The 15,183-nt window shown below is 38.1% G+C and overlaps 1 protein-coding gene and 1 pseudogene across 1 annotated transcript in view; both read left to right on the forward strand.

The window, feature by feature from the left end:
* The window catches only part of IL1RAPL2 (interleukin 1 receptor accessory protein like 2), a 706,648-nt gene that overhangs the window by 129,298 nt on the left and 562,167 nt on the right, over window positions 1-15,183 (forward strand). The window lies entirely within an intron of this gene.
* Window positions 7,129-7,284, forward strand: LOC123935608 (annotated as a pseudogene).

Consider the following 15,183-nt stretch of genomic DNA (forward strand, 5'->3'; position numbering starts at 1 on the left):
AATTGCTCTGGCTAAATAGGCCCTTATACCAATACCACAGAGAACATTCTAGTCTTCCCTTTTTCCATATTTTTAACTCTTTTTACTAAGACAAATGTGGCCCTGAGTATCCTTTGTAAATTTACTAAAAACTAGAATATATAGAAATTAGAATATACAGAATTTAGAATTGCTGACTCATTCCACTATGTTAAGGTAGCTTACAAAGAAGTATTTGGTATTTGTTTACAATTCTTTTTATTTTTGTTGACATAAAATTTACACAATATGAGATGCTTAAGTCTTAATTGTACAGTTCAATAAATTTTGGCCAATGGCTACAGCCATTTTATCCACACCCCTATCGAGATTTAGGCAATTTCAAGTTCTTCTGTCCCCTTTCAAGTCAATGCCTCTTTTCTTTGTTGGGGTACTTGTTGTTCTGAATTTTTTACCAGAGATTATTTTTGTTAATTCTAGAACTTCTTATAAATGGAAACATACACTGGTAATGTTTTATATCTGAGAGATTTGTCCATGTTATTGAGTGTACCAAAAGTTCATTCTCCTTTACTACTGAGTATCCATTCTCCTGTTGATGGATATTCATGTTATTTCTATTTTTGAGGAGTTATGAATAAAGATGTGAACATTGCTATACAAATCTTTTTTTAAAAGATTTTATTTATTTATTTGATAGGCAGAGATCACAAGTAGGCAGAGAGGCAGACAGAGAGAGAGGGGGAAGCAGGCTCCCTGCTGAGCAGAGAGCCCGATGTGGGGCTCAATCCCAGGAACCTGAGATCATGACCTGAGCCAAAGGCAGAGGATTAACCCACTGAGCCACCCAGATGCCTCTATACAAATCTTTTTATGGACATATATTTTCATTCTTCTTTGGTAAATACCTAGTAGTAGAATTCCTGGTTCAAGAATAGTTGCATGGTGAACTTTAAAATAAACTATCAAATATTTTGCCAAGATGATTATATCATTTTATTTCATACCAGCATTGTGTGAGAGGCACAAGGGAGAGGCAGAGGGAGAAGGAGAGAGAGAATCTTAAGCAGGCTCCATGCCCAGTGTAGAGCCCAACACGGAACTTGATCCCACAACACTGAGATCATTACCTAAGCCAAAATCATGAGTCTGATGCCAAACCGACAGAGCAACACAGATGCCCTTGTAAATGGAGCTTAAAAAAATACATACACACACACACACGTGTATATATATATATTCTGAAAAAATTCATGTCAGATATATATTTTGCATGTATTTTCTATTAAGTATATATATTTTTATATATTGTGAGTTTCAATTTGCTAAAATTTTGGTAATTGTTTTTGCATCTATGTTCATGAGGCATGTTGCTCTGTACATTTCTTCTAATATCTTGGGTTTTAGTGTGATGATTATGCTGGCCTTATAAAATAAGTTGGGGAATGGTCTCTCCAACTCTTTTCTGAAATTGTTTACATGTAGTTGGTATTATTTCTTCTTAAAATGTTTTTTTTATTTGTTTATTTACAGCATAACAGTGTTCATTGTTTTGGCATCACACCCAGTGCTCCATGCAGTACATGCCCTCCCTATTACCCACCACCTGGTTCCTCAACCTCCCACCCCCCCCACCGCCCCTTCAAAACCCTCTGGTTGTTTTTCAGAGTCCATAGTCTCTCATGGTTCATCTCCCCTTCCAGTTTCCCTCAACTCCCTCTCCTTTCCATCTCCCCATGTCCTCCATGTTATTTGTTATGCTCCACAAATAACTGAAACCATATGATACTTGACTCTCTCTGCTTGACTTATTTCGCTCAGCATAATCTCCTCCAGTCCCGTCCATGTTGCTACAAAAGTTGGGTATTCATCCTTTCTGATGGAGGCATAATACTCCATTCTGTATATGGACCACATCTTCCTTATCCATTCATCCGTTGAAGAGCATCTTGGTTCTTTCCACAGTTTGGCGACCGTGGCCATTGCTGCAATAAACATTGGGGTACAGATGGCCCTTCTTTTCACTACATCTGTATCTTTGGGGTAAATACCCAGCAGTGCAATTGCAGGGTCATAGGGAAGCTCTATTCTTAATTTCTTCAGGAATCTCCACACTGTTTGATGGAATCTGCAGTGAAACCCTCTGGACCCGGATATATTCTTTGTGGAAAGTTTCTTGGACTTGAATTTATCTGATATATCTAGGGATATTCAGATTTTACATTCATTTTTTTTCTGCTTTGGTAACTGTGTTTTTTAATTTTTCTATTTTATCTAAGGTTTTGAACTGGCATAAAGTTGTTTATACAATTGTCTTATCCTTTTCATATCTGTAGTATTTTTAATGTTATCCCTTTTCTTTCTGGCATTGGTAATTTGTGTTTTTTTTCTTTTTTGGCATCAGTGTCTCTAGTTTTTCAATTTTAGTTATCTTTTCAGATAGTTGACTTTTGGGATTTACTGATTTTCTCTAGTATTTTTCTACATCAATTGATTTATTTCTGCTATTCTCTTTATTATTTCCTTTATTCTACTTAATTTGGGTTTAACTTGTCTTTTCATAACTTCTTAAGCTAGAAATTTAGATAATTGATTTAAAACTTCATTTAGCATAAGCATTTATCACTAAGATTTGTAAATTTTACTATTAGGTGACAGGGTGTGGACCTATTCTTGTTGATTCTGAGGGGGGTTCTCTGCACCTCCTGGATTTTGATGCTTGTTCCCTTTGCCATATTAGGGAAATTCTCTCCAATAATTCTCTCCAATAGACCTTCTGCTCCCCTCTCTCTCTCTTCTTCTTCTGGAATCCCAATTATTCTAATGTTGTTTCTTCTTATGGTGTCACTTATCTCTTGAATTCTCCCCTCGTGGTCCAGTAGCTGTTTGTCCCTCTTTTGCTCAGCTTCTTTATGCTCTGTCATTTGGTCTTCTATATCACTAATTCTTTCTTCTGCCTCATTTATCCTAGCAATGAGAGCCTCCATTTTTGATTGCACCTCATTAATAGCTTTTTTGATTTCAACTTGGTTAGATTTTAGTTCTTTTATTTCTCCACAGAGGGCTTTTATATCTCCAGAGAGGGTTTCTCTAATATCTTCCATGCCTTTTTTGAACCCGGCTGGAACCTTCAGTATCTTCATTCTGAACTCTAGATCTGACATATTACCAATGTCTGTATTGATTAGGTCCCTAGCCTTCTGTACTGCCTCTTGTTCTTTTTTTTGTGGTGAATTTTTCCGCCTTGTCATTTTGTCCAGATATATGAAGGAGCAAGTAAAATACTAAAAGGGTGGCAAAGACCCCAGAAAAATGCGCTTTAATCAAATCAGAAGAGACCCCAAATCGTGGGGGGGAGAAAGGGGATAAAAAGCGGTTCAGAATAAAAAAAATTAAAAAAAGAAAACAAATAAGGAAAATATATTAAAAAAGAAAGAAAAAATATATATATTCGATTAACTAGTTAAAAAATGTTAAAAACGAAAAGGGTAAAAGTTTTAAAAAATTTAGCAGAAAGGGGCGCCTGGGTGGCTCAGTGGGTTAAAGCCTCTGCCTTCGGCTCAGGTCATGATCCCAAGGTCTTGGGATCGAGCCCCGCATCAGGCTCTCTGCTCAGCAGGGAGCCTGCTTCCCTTCCTCTCTCTCTGGCTGCCTCTCTGCCTATCTGTGATCTCTGTCTGTCAAATAAACAAATTTAAAAAAAAAAATTAGCAGAAGAAGAAAAAAAAATTGAAAAAAAAAATTAAATTAACCACAAGACTAAAGAATCATGGGGAGAAAGCCATGAGTTCCGTGGTTTGCTTTCTCCTCCTCTGGAATTCCGCTGCTGTCCTTGGTATTAAACCTGCTTTTCTTGGTAGAAGAACTTGGTCCTGGCTGGATTTTTGTTGATCTTCTGGGTGAGGGGCCTGTTGTAGTGACTCTCAAGTGTCTTTGCCCGAGGTGGAATTGCATCGCCCTTACGGGGGGGCCGGGCTAAGTAATCTGCTCAGGTTCGCTTTTGGGAGCTTTTGTTCCCTGAACGCTTTCTGTAGAGTTCCGGAGGACGGGAATGAAAATGGCGGCCTCCCAGTCTCGGGCCCAGAGGAGCTGAGAGCCCAGGGCTCCACTCCTCAGTGCGCCCCCAGAGAACAGCGCCCAATCACTCCCGTATCCCCAGCCTGTAGCCGAGCTCCGAGCTCACCCAGCCTGCGACCAGTTCAAGGTAACCCCGAGCTGAGAGTTCAGTCCTCGGCTCTGTCTCTGTAGCTGGCTTCTCCGTTCTAATACCTGCGAGCTCTGCGACACTCCAACACCCCCGATCCTTCTGTGACCCTGCGGGGCCTGGGGCCACGCTGACCCCGCGTGGGCTTCACCCTGGTTTAGCCTCTGGAGCAATGTCCCTCAGTGGAACAGACTTTTAAAAGTCCTGATTTTGTGCTGTGTTGCTCTGCCGCTTGCCCGGAGCCGGCCCCTCCCCCTGCGGTCTATCTTCCCGTCGTTTTGGATTCACTTCTCCGCCAGTCCTACCTTTCAGAAAGTGGTTGATTTTCTGTTTCTATAATTGCTGTTCTTCTTCTCTTGGATCTCCCGTTGGATTTGTAGGTGTTTGCAATGTTTCAATAAGCTATCTAGCTGATCTCCTGCTACCTGATACAGTCTCAGCTTGCTACTTCTCCACCATCTTGATTCCTCTAGCATAAGCATTTAAATGAAAACATTTCCTCTAATAACTGTGTTAGCTGAGTCTCAGAAATTTTTATATGCTGTACTTTAATCATTATTCTGTTCAAAATATTTTTCAGTTTTTATTGTGGTTTCTTTTTTGGCTAATACCATGGAAATATATTGCTTAATTTCCAGATATTAGGGCTTTTTAAGTTATCCCATTATTGCTATCATTTCTAATTTAAGTTCACTGTGTTCAGAGAATATATTTGTAATACTTCAAATTTTCAAATTTATTGGGACATATTTTATAGCATATATCTATTTACTTCCCTCTATATATGTATTTATTTTTACTATCTCTACAGTTAGTGTACTTACTGATATGCTTAAGTCTATGCCTTCCATTTGATATATGTTTTCTATTTGTCCCATCTGGTTTTTGTTCTTTTCCTCCTTTCATGCCTTCTTGTGTGTGTGGGGGAGATTAATCAAATATTTTAATAGGATATTTTAATTTCTTTTTAGTCATTCAACTATATTTCTGTACATTTATTTTAGGTGGGTATTTAAGGATTATAGCATATGTCTTTATTTTATCCCAGTGTACTTAAAATTAATTTTCTACTTCTTATAAAATGAGAACTTTGGAACAGTATATTTTTATTTATCTACCCTTGCCTTTTGTGGACAATTATATATACATACATGCATATATATGTATAAAATTTATATTTTATGTATATTTTATTGTATAGACATCAAGACCCAATGCAATGTTATAACATTTAAATTTTAAAAAATAAGAGTTAGGAGAAAACTCCAAGTAAATATATAGGCATCATCAAAAGTAAATATATAGGCAGCATCTCATAAACTGAGAGCTAGAGGGGAAATAGAAATGCTGTGAAAAACAGACACAAGAACTGAAAATTGATAGTGTACTGTGACCATGTTGTGTTAAGCAAAACTCTAAGATCACTGCAACATAGCATAGCAATTGCTTTTCTTAATGACATTGCATGTAAAAAATGTTAAATATTAAATATTAATCAGCAAATATAGTTTCCAAAGGCAGATAAGTATAGAATAATATTTAGAAAGCTTTCAACTCCAAGGCTTTATCTGGAAAATTCAGTTAGGTGAGTATATGTATTCCCTGATAATTCAAGATAATTCACTAGTAACTATTAATGTGTGCATTAAGATAGATATCTTAGATAGAAACAATATGTGTGTATGAGTTCATTTTTGTGACATTGTTCATAAGGAAATTGGGCAATGGAGTTACCAATTTGAGTGTTTCTTCTACTGCTGGTGGTGGTTCGGGGTAAGTGACCTCTTTTATACATCATTTGAACATTCTCTTTAAAAAATGACCATCTGAACCTTAGTTATTCCCTTATATACCTGGGAAGAGTGTGAAACAAAAGCATTATTTCAGGTTAGGACAAGACAACTTGACCCTAGTTGCGAAGAATGGGAAAGAACATGATACTAGAAAATGAAATCCACAATTCAGCTGAAGCAATGAGATGCATCCAGTTCTCTTTTATTGGAAGTATACATCATATCATTTAGTATCTAGAGACTTTAGGAAGTCCGTTAAAGATGACTATAAATAATATGTTATAGCAGTAGTGTCAGTGGCTCAAAGTAGTTCCATTATGGAAAAAGACCTTTAATTTACAACCCTAAGTGTTATTATCAGATAACTTATGTCCTTCCATTGTTCCATGAGGCATGCTACTCTTTGTTCTTTGTTGGGTATTCTGTTTGGATACAGAAATTGTTGGCATGACATTTCCTGAAATTGTATAGTATTACACAAGAGGAAGGCTCAGGAATTAATATGAAATTTTTGAATTTTTAAGAGTATGTTCAGGACTTTAAGAATTGTGCAGATACTCTTAGAACTTTATATATACATGGTAAATAGTTAAGGTAAAATGCAACTTAAGAACTTTGTTTCCCCCCGACACACATATGCCAAATATATTTTTCCTAGATTCAGACCGGTGTTTAGTATCAATTGAATGAGAAAAAAGTGTAAATTAATGAAAAATTAAGATTGTGAGAGACCAACATGTCCACTAAACTATTTGACTTTGGAATATGTGTTCATACAAATATTTTAATATTGTCAGAATCATGCAGCAGGCATTCTAAAAGTTTAGCATAAAGTTGTTCAACTCCCCATTCTGACCCAGTACCTAATCAATTCTGGGAACAGATTGGCTCAATTTTTCTCTTTTTGCTGCCTTTCAAACCAGCCTATGGTGAACTGCCTTAGGTCAAACCTCCCCTGGAAGAAGGTTTCTGAAATCTTGCTTGGAACTTGAAAAAGTTAAGTAAGTCATGATATGGGATTTTAACAAATAAAATAATTAAGTGGTGCTATATGCATTCCCAATCAATGAATTTGAGACCTGGAAGATTAGAAATGATTTTAGAGCCCAGAATAATTCAGCAGCACAATTTGAGATTTAAAAATCACTAGAGAGCTTTGCGCAGTGGCAGTATCGTAGCCAATGAGGTTTATCCAAGGCGCGATTATTGCTAATTAAAAATCACTAGAGGCTCTAATCTAGGCTTCACTAATAATTGGCTTGGTCATTTTGGCTAGTAGTTTACCCTTTTTCATCCAATGTTTTCATTTTACCTCACCTAACACATAATGATTTTTCACAGTAAAAATAGGCTATTTGTTGAAAAACTCTTTGAAAAAGAATACAGCAGGGCGCCTGGGTGGCTCAGCTGGTTAAGCCACTGCCTTGGCTCAGGTCATGATCCAGGAGCTCTGGGATAAAGTCCTGCATTGGGCTCCCAGCTCTACGGGGAGTCTGCTTCTCCTTCTGACCTTCTCCCCTCTTATGCTGTCTCTCACTCTCTCAAATAAATAAATACAAATCTTAAAAAAAGAAAAAACTCAGCAACTTATAATTTTAATATTTACAAATATCTGTATGTTTGACTTCTGAAAATAAGAAAAATATCCTTTCTGCTGGGGTGTAAATATTTATTAAGGATTTAACTGCTAACATCAAATTCCTCTGTAAAGTGCAGTCACTAGTAGTTCAAGCTGGTGTTTTGATGTGGTTTGCAAATACGAAAAAGCTGCTGATTATGTTTATCCATTTTCACAGGGTTTCCACTCTTTCTGCTCTGAGCTTGTGAATTAGTCCTTAGCAGCTTCTTGTATCCCTTCAGCCCAGGTCACAATATTTTCTCCATGTGTCTTATGATTTCAGAGGGACCAAGGCATTTTTAAGAATTGTAATTAATCGCAATCCACATGTGAGGGAAGGGTCTTCTTACAAGAGGTTAGTCTGGATAAGTAAACATAATCCAAGTCATGAAGCATCTTTTATGATACAAGCCAGTTTAAGAAGTTTAGATATTTATTATCAAGGTATTCACAAGCCTCTTAAGGGTTTCATGCAAGGTGTGATATTATCAGGTTTGCATTTTAGAAAAATCACTCTACCTGACTTCTGGACTAAAGGTGGGAAAGACTAGAATGAAGACAGTTAAGAGAAGAAAGATGATGATGATGTCTAAACTAAGGTGGTGACTGTGGGGAGGGAGAAAGTAAATGGATTTGAGAGATATTGAGGAAGTAGAATCAATAGGACTTCATGAGTGATTGAATGTGGGAGTTCAGGGAGGAAAAATAAGTAAGGATAACATCTAGGTTTCTGGAACCATTCATTTAAATTAAAAAGCAAACAACCAACAAATAGCCATTCTACCTTGTGACTGTATTTATTTGGAAAACTTTAGCTATTAGGTTTCTTTTTCTTTTCTGTCTTTTCTAAATGTTATTGGAGACTCAGTATGATACAATGAGTAGAAACACGGGTTGTAGAGTCGGAGAGACCTGGTTTCAAACCCTGGTTCCACTCCTTACTCAATGTGTTATTTTAGGAAAGTTGCTTAACCTTTCTGTGACTCCCTTGGCTTCCTCATTTATAATATAAGCATAGCCATAATACCTATCTCATAGGTTCTGATCAGCGGAAAATTAGTTAATCTTCATAAAGTGTTTAGAACAGTACCTGACAATAAGTACTCAGAAAATGTCAGAAAATGTTATTGTTTTTGATGATGTTGTTATTATTATTAGTTTTAGACCAATTTCACAAATACTACCTAAGGCTATATTTTATATTTTTAATATCTTTCAAGTATGCACATTTGTAATATGAATGAACATTAATGATATCTTACATCCCCATAGACACCTTGACAATAAGATTTGGGAAGAAAAGGAACAAACAGGATGAAAAGTGTATTTTCAGTCCCCTATTTAAAGTAAAAAATCATGTTTGGTGGCCATTCAGCTGATTTGGATTTGTCTTCAGCAGCATTCTTTACCAAATATAAATAGACTTTAGAAGACTGAAATTTCTCTGAAGTGGCTTTTCCTTTTTTTTTCTTTTCCTCCCTAAGAACTAAAGCATTAATATAATTTCAGTGGCAGAAATGAAATTGAAAACAAGACAGAGCTTATTCTGTGAGGTAGCTGCTATTATTTCCATTTTACAGATGAGAAAACTAGAGCTTCGTAAAGTTAAACAACTTGCTTATAGTCATACAGGTAATGTTACAGTTTGGATTCAACTTAAACAGTGAGCATTTTATAAATTACTGTGTGATGAGCACTCTTAGGTACTATATGGGAGGGAAATAAGTCCCTGATCTCTGAGAGTTTTATATTAGAGAACTATACAAGATTGTGCAGAAACAGGGTCCAAGCAATGTCGTACAGCTAGTAAGCATTTCAAAATGAAGAGAAAGAAGACATCTTTGCAGTTTGTTAAGTCAGGGAAGGCTTTTTGGAAGAGATGGAGCCTGAGGTCCCTTTCAAAGGAAAATGTAAGAAATAGATTGTTTGAAGTTGAAGGTAGTCAAGAGAGTGTTATTCCAAGCAGAATCCAAAATAGAGTGAAGACACAGAATGTGCTGTGCTGAAAGAATATAGTGTGGGGGCGCCTGGGTGGCTCAGTGGGTTAAAGCCTCTGCCTTCAGCTCAGGTCATGATCTCAGGGTCCTGGAATCGAGCCCTATATCGGGCTCTCTGCTGGGCGGGGAGCCTGCTTCTTCCCCTCTCTCTGCCTGCCTCTCTGCCTACTTGTGATCTCTGCCTGTCAAATAAATAAATAAAATTTTAAAAAAAGAATATAGTGTGTGCTGAAAGAACTCATGATCTGTTCATGGTAGACAACAGCAGAGTGAGGTACAGAATGGCAGGGTAAGCTAAGCAGATAGAAGGCCTTGAATGCCAACCTCAGGGGTTCTCTCCGCTTTAGAGTTCTTTATTGAAAAAGCAAATTTCTCCTTGTCCCACTGTTGTTATCCATCAAACAGAACAGGAGATATATTGGCTTTCCAATGTGCTGCTATATATCATGTTTGTAAGCGGAAATGTGACGTGATGAGTCAAGATGTCCAAAGACAATCATAGCCATCAATGTGGTATGAAACTTGACTCAAGCTGCTAGGATTTTCATGCTCACCAGCAGCCCAGAGTTACATTGTTTAATATTTTAAATTATATCTTTTTTTCCTTCTTTCTCTAATGGGCCTCTGTTTCTTTCAATGTTCTGCCAGTTCTAGCAGCTCCAGCTGTTGCTGTCACACTTAATAAGGCCGTCGCAGAGCTTAGATACTGTGCTGCTGCACCAACTTTCCCACAGCCCAGGAAAGGAACTTTGAGATGAGCTGTTCTTTCTATATCAGTTGATGTTTAGGTTTCAACCTGACAAAGATCCCAGGTGACCTGCAACTTACCCTGCTATCAGTGAGAGGGTAAGAATCAGTAAGATTAGTTCCTTCTAATGCCACAGCAAGGTCACTTACAAAGCTGGTAGCTTGTTGAATTGCATGAAATGATCCAAACTAGCACAAAACTCCCAATGTATTAAATGTCGGTGCCTGCATTTGCAAAGTCAGGCATCCAAATTGTGCCTGGTATGAAGCATTAGACGGTGGTTCTAGGAAATTGACCTCAAGGCCAGGAACATCATAACTTTGGAATTATTGGCATTGACATGGTTGTTTTCACCCACTGTGATGGGAATGTGTTCATGAAAGAAGCAAGATGATTCTAAAAAGTGCCATGGAATTATGAACAATTGGAGGATTAAAAAGTGTGCTCTCATGCTTTCTTTCTTGCTACTGATTTTTTTATTCCTTATTTTACTTTATAGTAGACCAAATGTCAGTTAAATAAAATATAAGTGGTAGTTTACTCTTTGGTGATTTTACCGCTGCTTGTACAAAATATGCAAATGTCCTAAAATTTGTAAAATGCCAGGATATCACAAATGAGATGCACATGCAGTGGAAATAATACTGTGTACACTCATACATACACAAACACATAGGAGTCTGATCTTTCGAGACTCAGAGAATACTTGGCTAATGGTTTTAAGAAGCAATCATGGAGGGACACCTGGGTGGCTCAGTCAGTTAAGCAGCTGCCTTTGGCTCAGGTCATGATCCCAGCGTTCTGGGATCGAGTCCCACATAGGGCTCCTTGCTCGACAGGGAGCCTGCTTCTCCCTCTGCCTCTGCCTGCTACTCTGTCTGCCTGTGCTCTCTCTCTCTCTCTGACAAATAAATAAATAAATAAAAAGAAACAGTCATGGAAAAGAATGCAAGCAAAAAAGCTAAAGCTCACATTTCCATTGATGAAATACTAGAATGGCTTATGTTCTCAAAACTGGAAGGGAGTTGATCTAAAATGTAGGGAGATATAGCTAGATATGTGTGTTTATACATATATACATATGCCTATATATGTGAGTATGTGTACAGATATGGATATGAATAAAAATACATATACATATTGTATATGTGTGAGTGTGTATGAAGTTCATACTGACACAGAAAATGGCTGGGAACCATGGGAAGAAGCAGTTAGTGCCAAAGCTTGATTGCAACCCTCCTCCTGATTTGTGAGACCATGTTCCACACCTGTGCACCATCTCTGGCTTTGCACAGAGAAGTCCTTGGTCTCTGGAAAATTTTTCCATCCATCTCTGCCTGGGAAATCCTGATCCATCCCTCAAGGTCCAGCTCAGATGCAGCCTCATCCATTAAACCTCTCCACCTTCGGGGCGCCTGGGTGGCTCAGAGGGTTAAAGCCTCTGCCTTCGGCTCAGGTCATGATCCCAGGGTCCTGGGATCGAGCCCCGCGTCGGGCTCTCTGCTTGGCTGGGAGCCTGCTTCCTCCTCTCTCTCTCTCTGCCTGCCTCTCTGCCTACTTGTAATCTCTATCTGTCAAATAAATAAATCTTTAAAAAAAAAAAAAAACCTCTCCACCTTCACCCCTGATCTCATGTCCTCTACCCCCAGGAGATGTGACTTCTCCTTTGGCTATGGAATGGGATGAGACATCAGTTTTGGGGTGTTGGAGACATTAAGATGGGAGCAAGTTGACAAAAAGGATTACAGGTTTGCACTTAGAATTTGTGCTTTGTAGTCATAACAATCACCCCTGGTGATTCTCATTATCAGACAAGTTTGGGAAATGCTGACAGTTTTTTCCCCTCGATTAATAGAGGAGACAAGTGAGGATCAGAGAGGGGGGAATTAAGTTGCTTGAGATCACACAGTCATTTAGTGACAGAACCAAGACTAGCATGCAGATAGATCACTGTCCCTTTAGTCCGGTTATGTACCCCTTTATATTATATTGCCACAGGAGGACCAGCTACAGAATTTTTAGAGCCTAGCATAAAATGAAAATGCAGGTCCCCTTCTTAAAAAATTATACAGCATTTCAAGACAGCAAAAGCAGAGCATTAAACCAAGCACAGGGCCCTTCTACATCCAGAGCCCTGCACAACTGCATAGATCACAGACCCATAAAGCTGGCTCTGTCCACAGAGAATAATGGCTTTATCTTGTATGTGATAGGTCTTTCTATAAATACTTACTGGATTAATGAATGGATCGTAATATCACCTCTCATTTGCCAGGAAGCTATGAGAATGGGACACTGGGCAAATATGTTTTGATACAAACATAGGAGAGAAGAAAAATAAATATGGAACATGAGAGATAGATAAGGTTATAAACATTTGTATTGGGATATCTGCCTGAGTTTCATGCATCAGTTGAGGTTGCTATAAGGGCTGTCCAGTATAAGCAATTCCTAAGTAATCCACACAGACTCTTAGACTAGTGAGAACAATGAATTTCAAACACTTGGGAACCATGAGTGGGGAAGATTTTGCAGCCATATCTGGCCGGGGGGATAGGAGCAAAAGGAAAAAAAAAAAAAGATTCTACTAGACAACTATATATATTTAACAAAGAATGATTTGGGGTACAAAAGTAAATCTTCTGAGTTTCTTAAATCCAGTCTGCCTGGGGAATTGTGTAGTGGAGCTCTTTTGTTAAAGCTTAGACCTAAAGAATAATCAAAATAATCAAAGCTTTTCTGAGATGTCTGGAATTATTGGTCCTTATTCCACCATCTGACCTCTGAAAGCCACAACTGCTTTGGAATATTGTCTGGGTGATTCATGTTATCTCTTTTGGTCACAGATTCTTAATTTAAGTTTATATTAATTTTATATTGCTATATAACAAATACCACAAAGTTAATGGCTTTTAAGCCCCCTATTTTTTATCCCAATTTTTGTAACCCAGAAATCCATAACCAGTGTAACTGCTTTCTCTGATCAGAGTATCACAAGGCTAAAATCAAGTTGAAGTGTAGTCTGAGTTCTCATCTGGAGCTTGGGGTCCTCTCCCAAGCTCATTCATGTTGACAAAATTATGTTCCTTGTGTCTATAAGATAGAGGTCTTCATCATTCTTACTGTCACCTGGGGGGGCCATTTCCAGCTTCTAGAGGCTGTCTTCAGGTCCTAGCTTAATAGCCCTTTCAATAGACAATTCCTAAATGGTTATTTGCTTTCTTTTAGGCCAGCAGGAGAGCATCTCTGCTGCTTAGAATTTCTCTAACTTCTCTGGTTTTTTAAGGTTTCACCTAATTAGGTCAGGCTTAACCAGGATAATTTCCCTTTTGTTAGCTCAAAGTCAACTGATTAGGTACCTTAATATCACCTGCAAAATCCTTCACCTTTGCAATATAGATTAAGCTAATCATGAAAGTGGTATCCTATCATATTCACAAAGAGGACTATATAAGGTGTATATACACCAGGCTTCAAGATTCTTAAAGGCCGTCTTAGAATTCTACCTACCACAATAGCCATGAATGAACTTTGGAGGCATATCTAAAAATCATATAAAATGTCAGGCAAAAGTTTGTGTGACTGCATTTTTCCTGGGAGACTGTTACCAGCTTTCATCAGGGGAGGACCATGACCCAAATGCCATTAAGAACAACTGGCGTGCCAGATAATATGCATTGACAGGAAGTGACCTAGAATCAAATATTTATTTCTGAAAGAATTGTACTTGTAGAACCAAATAATTCAAATGTGTGTGTGTTTTTTAAAGATTATTTTTTTGAGATAGGGAGTGAGAAAAAGCATGAGTCAGGGGGAGGGGCAAAGGGAGATGGAGAAGCAGTCTCCCCACTGAGCACAGAGGAGCCTGACTCAGGACTCAATCCCAGGACCCCAGGATCATGACCTGAGTTGAAGGCAGACACTTAACCAATTTAGGCAGCCAGGTGCCCCTCAAGTGTGGTGCTTATTAAGATGAGAGAGTAAATGGCTCAATTTTCCTTTAAAACATATATTTTTGTGCAACTTTGTTTTAAACTAATAGCTAATGGACATTTCAAACAGATTTTGTTATTATGTTTGTTTCTTTTTAAATTTACCATTGAGGAAGCACCTGCTACTCTCTTTATCATGTTTGTCTGTGTCTCCACTCTTCTCCATCTGGCTGGCTTTAACAGTTTGGCCAATGGCAAGAAGTCAAGTCAGATATATTTTACTGCCCTGTTAGATATTAGTTATGGCAGACAATAACCACTGCTAAATGCATTGCATTTCATTTCCTATCACTTTCCAAATAATTTCACATGAAGCTTGGGATCGTCTGGCTAAGTTGTAAGCAACCTGAGGATGGGCATCAAGTCCTGTGCTGTATTCTGTCTACCTTGACATAGAGCAGAGAATAAGCCCTTAATGAATATTCAGTGAATTATCTTCAATTCTGTAAATAATTTTGAGGTATTGTGTGCAGGAACTGTAACAAAGGATACAACAAAATTCTATACCTCAAGTTTACAATCTAGGGAGTATATGATAATCATAACCCAAAGATTATAATGCGATGCAAGGTTGGAATACTGCCAAGTGGGAAGCATAAGCAAAGTATCAGGCCAGATCACATGTCACATGTGATGGGGAGGTGGGTACAGGGGCTAGGCAGAGAGTACTCTGTAGTAGGCAGAGAAAGCAAAGAAGAGGAGGTGAAATTTGGAAGGTCTGAATAGAAATGGAATACAGAGAGAAGAAACCTTTCAAGTGTAAAAAGGGATAAGGAAACAAGAAAATCATGCTTCAGGTAAATGGATGTATATTACGTGCTCATTGTGGCCCACACTTCTGCTTTTTCTGTC

The sequence above is a fragment of the Meles meles genome, chromosome X (assembly GCF_922984935.1).
Source record: "Meles meles chromosome X, mMelMel3.1 paternal haplotype, whole genome shotgun sequence".
In the NCBI taxonomy this organism is placed as follows: domain Eukaryota; kingdom Metazoa; phylum Chordata; class Mammalia; order Carnivora; family Mustelidae; genus Meles; species Meles meles.